We start from the raw sequence: 9,239 nt of genomic DNA, 5'->3' as shown, positions 1-9,239 counted from the left end.
TACTACTTACTAACCCTTGTTTCCTCTGTTTTACAGATTCACTTTCTAAACTCTTGCTATACAATTTCTGCAAAACTCCCTTCCCTATTGAATGTGTTCTCAGGTTCCCATCCCCCTGCCAAGCTAGTTTAAACTCTCCCCAACAGCACTAGCAAAGCTCCCCGCGAGGATATTGGTCCCGGCCCTGTTGAGGTGCAACCCGTCCGGTTTGTACAGGTCCCATCTCCCCCAGAAGTAGTTCCAATCACTCAAGAATTTAAAGCCCTCCCTCCTACACCAACTCTCCAGCCATACGTTTATTCTCTCTGTCCTTCTTTTCTTGTACTCATTAGCACGTGGAACTGGTAGTAATCTGGAGATTACAACCTTTGTTGTCCTACTCTTTAATGTTCTTCCTAGCTCCCTAAATTCTGCCTGTAGGACCTCATCCCTCTTTCTACCTATGGTACTGGTCCTGATATGGACCATGACCTCTCGCTGTTTACCCTCTCCCCACCCCCCCCCCACCACCCAGAATTCCCTGTGTCTGCTCTGTCACATCCTTCAGCCTGGCACCACACCATTCTGGAGTCACGTCTTCAGCCGCAGAAACGCCTCTCTGCTCCTCTAACTATAGAATCCCCAATCACTACAGCTCTTTTATTCTTCGTCCCCACCCCCTGTGCAGCTGAGCCACCTGTGGTGCCTTGGAAGGGCAGTGCTGTGTGGCGGGGCTAGGTGGATAGAGCATCTATGTTTTACGGAGATGTTTAGTGTAAGACCTATGCTCTCAGACACTACGGTGAATGTGCAGACGATGTTTTGGAGGTCGTCCTCTGAGTGAACGCAGACACAAGCATCATCTGCATATTGTAATACGAAAACAGAGGATGGTACGACCTTGGATCTGGTCTGAAGACGATGGAGGTTGAACAGTTTCCCATTTATTCTGTAGATTATCTCCACTTCAGCGGGAAACTTTCTGATGGTGAGATGTAGCATGCAGCAAGGAAGATGGAGAAGAGTGTCGGTGCAGTGACACAGCCTTGCTTCACCCTGGTTCCTGCATGAATTGGGTCTGTGGTGGATCCATTGCTCAGGATCACAGCTTGCATGTTATCACCAAGCAATTGGAGGATGGTGTAAAACTTTTGAGGACAGCCGATTTTGAAGAGTACACTCCATAATCCCTCACGGTTGACAGTGTCAAAGGCCTTGGTCAGGTCAAAGAAGGTTGACCCAACCCCACAGTCACTGACACCAATCTCCTCCCATGTGAAATAAACCAATCCTGGTCACTGACACCAAGCGGAATGGGAAAATATGTTAAAGGGTAATTGTAGAAATGAAATGGCAAACATTTAAGGAGACATTTCATAATCTCAGCAAAGATTTATTCAAGTGAGAAATAAAGATGCCAAGAGAAGGATGAACCGTCCCTGGCTAACCAGGAAGTAAAGGATGGTATCAAATTGAAAAAAAAGAATACAATGTTGTGAAGGACAGTGGAAGGCCAGAGGATTGGGAAATTTTTAGAAACCAGCAAAGGACAACTAAAAAAATGATAAAGACGGAGAAGATAGCAGATCAGAGCAAACTGCAAGAAATATAAAAACAGACAGCAAGAGCTTCTACAGGTATGTAAAAAGGAAAAGAGCATCTAAAGTAAATGCTGGTCCCTTAGAGGATGGGACTGGAGAATTAATAATGGGAAACATGGAACTGGCAGAGATTTTGAACAAATATTTTGTATCGGCCTTCACGGTAGAGGACACTAAAAACATCCCAACAGTTGTTATTCAAGGAGCTATTGCGGGGGAGTGAGTGGGAACTTAAAACAGTCACTATCACTAGAGATAAAGTATTCAGCAAATTAATGAAACTAAAGGTGGACAAGTCCCCTGGACCTGATGGCATACATCTTAGGGTCTAATGAGAAGTGGCTGCAGAGATAGTGGATGCACTGGTTGTAATCTACCAATATTCCCTGAATTCTGGAGAGGTCCCAGCCGACTGAAAAACAGCAAATGTAACACTCCTATTTAAGAAAGGAGGGAGACAGAAAGAAGGAAACTATAGACCAGTTAGCCGACCATCTGTCAATGGGAAAATACTGGAGTCCATCATTAAGGAAGTAGGAGCAGGACATTTAGAAAATCATATTGCAGTCAAGCAGAGTCAGCATGGTTTTATGAAAGGGAAATCATGTTTGACAAATTTGCTCGAGTTGTTTGAGGATGTAACGAGCAGAGTGGATGAAGTAGAACCAGTTGATGCCATATATGTGGATTTCCAGAAAGCATTTGATAAATTGCCACACAAAAGGTTACTGCAGAAGCTAAGAGCTCACGTAGGTGGGAGTAATATATTAGCATGGATAGAGGATTGACTAACGAACATAAAACAGAGAGTCAGGATAAATGGGTCATTTTTAGGTTGCCAAACTGTAACTAGTGGGGAGACACAGGGATCAGTGCTGGGGCCTCAACTATTTACAATTTATATTCATGACTTGGATGAAGGGACCGAGAGTAACACAGACAAATTTGCTGATGATACAAAGATAGGTGGGAAAGCAAGTTTTGAGAAAGACGCAACAAATCTACAAAGGAATATGGACAGGCTCAGTGAGTGGGCAAAAATCTGGCAGATGGACTATAATGTGGTAAAACATCAGGTTATCCCCTTTGGTAGGAAAAATAAAAACACAAGTTATTATTTAAATAGGGTTGATTACAAAATGCTGCAGTACAGAGGGATCTGGGGTTTCTTCTACAAGAAACTCAACAGGTTAGCATGCAGGTACAGCAAATAATCAGGAAGGCAAATGGAATGCTGGCCTTTATTGCAAGGGGGATGGAGTATAAAAGTAGGGAAGTCCTGCTACAACTGTGCAGGGCATTGGTAAGACCTCAGCTGGAGTGCTGTGCACAGTTTTGGTCTGGACTTGTCTCCATTCCCGTGCCGAGGGGATTGCTACACCAGACGGGAGGGGCAACATTTGGGGACACTGATTCCTCACCAATTCCCATTCCCCTTCTTTCCGGTGGATAATGGAGGGGCCACTGTGTGTAATGTGCAAGTCAGTAAGCATTGTCAGCAAGCTCTTTCTAATTGGAGATTATATTCAGTGGAATGTTTGACACTATTGTAGATTTTGCACCAAAGATCAATTTAGGATTGAAGTAAAAATGCATAATTTTATTGCAAACTAAATTTCTGTTGAGAGTCGCTGAATTAATGGGAAAGATAACACACAGCGTTTCTTAAATGGACACAGCAGCCCCGAGAACACAATCAGCAATATATCCAGAATATTAAAGTCTAGCCCAGTTATAAGGTTATTAACATGAGCAGAAACAAACCCCAACTGTCAGAATGAACATGGTTCAGTCGGGATGTGAATAACACCAAATTCCAACCCCTGCAGTCACTTGTGAACTCGCTGATGTGTCAGCAGATCGGATGACCCAGTGAATCCCTTCCCACACATGGGGCAGGTGAACAGCCTCTCCCCAGTGTGAATGCGTCGATGAATTTCCAGCACAGAAGGCGATCTATATACCTTCCCACAGTCATCACATGTCCACGGTTTCTCCGTGGGGCGGGTATCCTTGTGACTGGATGGTTGGACGATCAGTTGAAGCCTCGCCCACACACACAACACGTTTACAGTTTCTCCCCGCTGTGAATGGTGCGATGTTTCTTAAGGCTGTGTAACTGGTTAAAGCTCTTACCACAGGCAGTGCACTGGAACACTCACTCGGGTGTGTGTGTCTCGGTGCTTTTCCAGTCACACAGATATTTGAAATCTTTTCCCACAGGCAGGGCAGACAAACATTTCTCCTTCCACTTTCAAAGGCCGATGATGTTCGGGTCCTGATGAGTCGATTGACTTCATCAGATCTTGACGCGATGTTTGGTTTGTGATTCATGTCTGAAAATCTCCCTTTCTAATATGCTGTAAAAGGAGATAACAAAACTCATCACTGTCAGTACAAGACAGAAATTCAGGATAGACACATCTAGTTTCCATGGAACATTCTTTCCTCTCTTGTTCTTCCAAAGCTGTAAATCCCTGTCCCACACATTGTCCCTCCTGCTGTGCTGAAATCCAAATCAACACACAATTCTAAACTGTTTCTCCTCCACTCCCAGTTTTCAACACCAATTCTGGTTGGGATCAGTTCCACACTCACTGGTTCCCCTCCCTCTCCTCCCCTGAAGGTTTTTTTTTCTGTTAAGTTAGTATTTACTCTTTAAATAAATGTTAGTTAAATCAATTGATTGCGGAGTATTTGCTGGGTGTATTTCTCTAAGGTTTAGAATTTAGTTCTACTTGATAGTTGCGAGTGCAACTAGAGGGATGACAGGACAGCTCAGTCCCGTGGATTACACATCCTGTGGCATGTGGAAAATCCTGGAAGCTTCGCACAGCTGGGACGACCACATGTGCAGGAGGTGTCTGCAGCTGCACCAACTCGAGCTCCGCGTTTTGGAGCTTGAGCGGCGGCTGGAGTCACTGCGGTGCATCCATGAGACTGAGAGCTACGGGGATATCACGTTTCTGGAGGTGGTCACCCCGCAGTTTACGAGTGTGCAGGCAGATAGGGATTGGGTGAACCCTGGACAGAAGAGGAGGACTCGGCAGGTAGTGCAGGAGTCCCCTGAGTTAATCTCGCTCTCCAACCGGTTCTCTGTTCTGAGTACTGGTGAGGCTCTGGGGAGTGAGCCAGAGCCAAATCCACGGCACCACGGGTGTCTCAGCTGCACGGGGGTGGGGGGAGGAAGAAGAATGGAAGAGCTATAGTGGTCGGGGATTCAATAGTCAGAGGAAGAGACTGGCGTTTCTGCGGCCGCAGACATAACTCCAGGATGGTGTGTTGTCTCCCTGGTGCCAGAGTCAAGGATGTCACTGAGTAGCTGCAGAGGGGAGAGGGGGAACAGCCTGAGGGCGTGGTCCACATCGGGACCAATGACACACGTAGAAAGAGGGGTGAGGTACTGCAGGCAGCGTTTAGGAAGTTAGGAGACAGATTTAAAAGCAGAACCCTCAAAGCTAGTAATCTCTAGATTACTCCCGATGCCACGAGCTAGTGAGTACAGAAACAGGAGAATAGAGCAGATGAATGCCTGGCTGGAGAGATGATGCAGGCTTTAGTTTCCTGAGGCATTGGGACCGCTTCTGGGGGAGGTGGGACCGGTACAAGCCGGACGGGTTGCACCTCAACAGAGCCGGGACCAATATCCTCGCGGGGGCGGGGGTTGCTAGTGCTATTGGGGAGAGTTTAAACGAGCTTGGCAGAGGGATGGGAACATCAAAATAGATTCAGTAAGGAGGGGAGTAAAGCTGGAAATAGAAAGCAAAATTAAAGAAAGTGAGTTTGAAGGAGAGAGGAAAAAAGCAGGTAAAAAGTGTTAAAATAAAACTTAAAGCCACTTTGTCTAAATGCACGTAGCATTCGTAACAAAATAGATGAGTTGACGGCACAAATCGATACAAATGGGTATCATTTGATAGGCATCACAGAGTCTTGTTGCAAGGTGACCAGGACTGGGAATTAAATATTCAGGGGTATTTGACAATCCAGACAGAAAGGAAAAGGAGGTGGGGCAGCTCTATTGATAAAGGATGGGATCACTGCAATAATGAGAAACAATATTGGCTCAAATGATCAGGATGTTGAACCTGTTTGCGTGGAGATAAGGAATAATAAAGGGGAAAAGTCACTGGTGGGCGCAGTCTCTAGGCCCTCTAACAGTAGCAACTGTGTTCGTCGGATTATAAACCACGAAATAGTGGGGGCTTGTAAAAAGTTAACAGCAATAATCATGGGTGATTTTAACTTCCATATCGATTGGACAAATGAAATTGGTCAGGTTAGCCTTGAGGAAAAGTTCATGGAGTTAATAGGGGATGGGTTCCTTGAGCAGTATGTAACGGAACCAACCAGGGGGCAGGCTATCTTAGATCTGGCCCTGTGTAATGAGACAGGATTGATAAACAATCCCCTAGTAAAGGATCCCCTTGGAATGAGTGATCAGAGCATGATGAATTTCAAATTCAGATGGTGGGTGAGAAAGTTGGTTCTCAAACCAGTGTACTAAGCTTAAATAAAGAAGACTATGAATGTATGAGGGCAGAGTTTGTTAAAGTGGACTGTGAACATAGATTAACTTGTAGGACTTTTTGAACAGTGGCGTATATTTAAGGAGAATTTCAAAACTCCCAAGAAAATTATCTTCAAGTGAGGAGAAAAAGGTGTAAAAGTAAAGATAGCCATCCGTGGCTAACTAAAGAAATAAAGGACGGTATCTAATGAAAAACAAGGACATACAAAGTGGCCAAAACTAGTGGGAGGACAGAAGATTGGGAATCTTTCAAAAGCCAGCAAAGAAAGCCGAAAAAAATGATTAAGAAAGGGAAGATAGACTATGAAAGTAAACTAGCACGAAATATAAAAACAGACAGCAAGAGTTTCTACAGGTATATAAAAAGGAAAAGAGTGGCTAAAGTAAATGTTGGTCCCTTAGAGGACAAGACCGAGGAACTAATAATGGGGAACATGGATATGGCAGAAACTCTGAACAGATATTTTGTATCGGTCTTTAAGGTAGAGAACACAAACAATATTCCAACAGTGGACAGTCAAGGGGCTATAGGGGGGGGGAGGAACTTAACACAATCACTAAGAAGGTGGTACTCATTAAGATAATGGGACTAAAGGCAGATAAATCCCCTGGACCTGATGGCTTGCATCGTAGGGTCTGAAGAGAAGTAACGGCAGGGATAGTGGATGCATTGGTTGTAATTTAACATAATTCCCTGGATTCTGGGGAGGTCCCAGCAGATTGGAAAACTGCAAATTAAAAGGATGCAGACAAAAAGAAGCTAACTAGACCAGTTAGTCTAACATCTGTGGTTGGGAAAATGTTGGAGTCCATTATTAAAGAAGCAGTAACAGGAGATTTGGAAAAGCACAATTCAGTCATGCAGACTCACCATGGATTTATGAAGGGGAAGTCATGTTGAACAAATTTGCAGAAATTCTTTGAGAATGTAACAAACAGGGTCGATAAAGGGGAACCAGTGGTTGTGGTGTATTTGGACTTGCAGAAAGAATTTGACAAGGTGCCACATAAAAGGTTATGCACAAGATAAAATATCACTGGGTTGGTGGTAATATATTAGCATGGATAGAGGATCGGCTAACTAACAGAAAACAGAGTCAGGATAAATGATTCATTCTCGGGTTGGCAATAAGTAACTAGTGTGGTGTCGCAGGGATCAGTGCTGGGACCCCTACTATTTACAATCTATATTAACGACGTGGAAGAAAGGACCCAGTGTAACATAGCCACATTTGCTGACGATACAAAGATGGGAGGAAAAGCAATGCGTGAGGAGGACACAAAAATCTGCAAAAGGACATAGGCTAAATGAGCGTGCAAAAGTTTGGTAGATGGAGTATAATGTTGGAAAGTGTGAGGTCATGTGCTTTGGCAGAAAAATTCAAAGAGCAAGTTATTAATTAAATGGAGAAAAATTGCAAAGTGCTGCAGTACAGCGGGACTTGGGAGTATTGTGCATGAAACACAAAAGGTTAGTATGCAGGTACAGCAAGTGATGAGGAAAGCCAGTGAAATCTTGGCCTTTATTGCAAAGGGGATCGAGTATAAAAGCAGGGAAGTCTTGCTACAGTTATATAGGGTATTGGTGAGGGCACACCTGGAATACTGCGTACAGTTTTGGTTTCCATATTTACGAAAGGATATACTTGCTTTGGTGGCAGTTTCTTCTCTCGGAGGGTTGTAAATCTGTGGAATTCGCCGCCTCAGAGAACTGTGGAAGCTGGGTCATTAAATGAATTTAAGACAGAGATAGACAGTTTATTAACCAATAAGGGATTATGGGGAGAGGGCAGGGAAGTGGTCCAGAGTCCATGAGCGGATCAGCCATGATCGTGTTGGGTTGTGAAGCAGGCTCGAGTATGGCCTGCTCCTACTCCTATTATTTTTGTTCATTTGTTCTTATGTTCTACACTGTCTCATCAGACACTTCCAGGGCAGGTACAGCAAGGGTTAGATACAGTGTAAAGCTCCCTCTACACTGTTCATCAAACGCTAAACCTTGCCCATAATGAGCAGGGCTGAGGGAGGTTGGTGTTTGGCACTGCAGTGATGTTATTAAGCTAGTTTGAACATCTAATAGTTACTCCAAACTAACATAGGCCAGCATATCTGGCCACACAGAAAAACCTTGTGGAGAGTTAAGAAAGCACCAAACACTAAACAAAGCACAAAAATAAGCAGTCAAAAAAATAAATAAATACAAGGAAGCTGAGAGGACCTGCACCTAGCACCAAGATTTACAAAGCACGAAACAAAGCACAAAAAGTAATGAGCAATTAATTAACAAATAAAAAATAGCAGGAACCCTGCATCTAAAGCACCGAGACCAAAGTAATTGATGGGATTGAAGACCAATAAATCCCCGGGGCCTGATAGTCTGCATCCCAGAGTACTTAAGGAAGTGGCTCTAGAAATAGTGGATGTATTGGTGATCATTTTCCAACAGTCTATCAAATCTGGATCAGTCCCTATGGACTGGAGGGTAGCCAATGTAACGCCACTTTTCAAAAAAGGAGTGAGAGAGAAAACGGGTAATTATAGCCCGGCTAGCCTGACATCAGTCGTGGGGAAAATGTTAGAATCAATTATTAAAAATGAAATAGCAGCACATTTGGAAAACAGTGACAGGATCGGACAAGTCAATATGGATTTATGAAAGGGAAATCATGCTTGACAAAGCTTCCAGAACTTTTGAGGATGTAACTGGTAGAGTGGAAAAGGGACAACCAGTGGATGTGGTGTATTTAGACTTTCAAAAGGCTTTTGACAAGGTCCCACACAAGAGATTGGTGTGCAAAATTAAAGCACATGGTTTTGGGGGTAATGTTCTGACGTGGATAGAGAACTGGTTGGCAGACAGGAAGCAGAGAGTCGGGATAAACGAGTCCTTTTCAGAATGGCAAGCAGTGACTAGTGGGGTGCCACAGGGCTCAGTGCTGGAACCCCAGCTATTTACAATATATATTAATGATTAAGATGAAGAAATTGAGTGTAATATCTCCAAGTTTGCAGATGACACTAAGCTGGGTGGCGGTGTGAGCTGTGAGGACACTAAGAGGCTGCAGGGTGACTTAGACAGGTTAGGTGAGTGGGCAAACGCTTGGCAGATGCAGTATAATGTGGAAAAT

The 9,239-nt window shown here is 44.0% G+C and overlaps 1 pseudogene; it reads right to left on the bottom strand.

Moving 5' to 3' along the window:
* Positions 1–3,409: 3,409 nt before the first annotated feature.
* LOC139235513 (zinc finger protein 420-like) overlaps positions 3,410–9,239 on the bottom strand; it is a 90,958-nt pseudogene continuing 85,128 nt past the window's right edge.

The sequence above is a fragment of the Pristiophorus japonicus genome, chromosome 23 (genome assembly GCF_044704955.1).
Source record: "Pristiophorus japonicus isolate sPriJap1 chromosome 23, sPriJap1.hap1, whole genome shotgun sequence".
Lineage (NCBI taxonomy): Eukaryota > Metazoa > Chordata > Chondrichthyes > Pristiophoridae > Pristiophorus > Pristiophorus japonicus.
The sequence above is the reverse complement of the archived record's forward strand: the minus strand, read 5'-3'. Positions and strand labels throughout refer to the sequence as shown.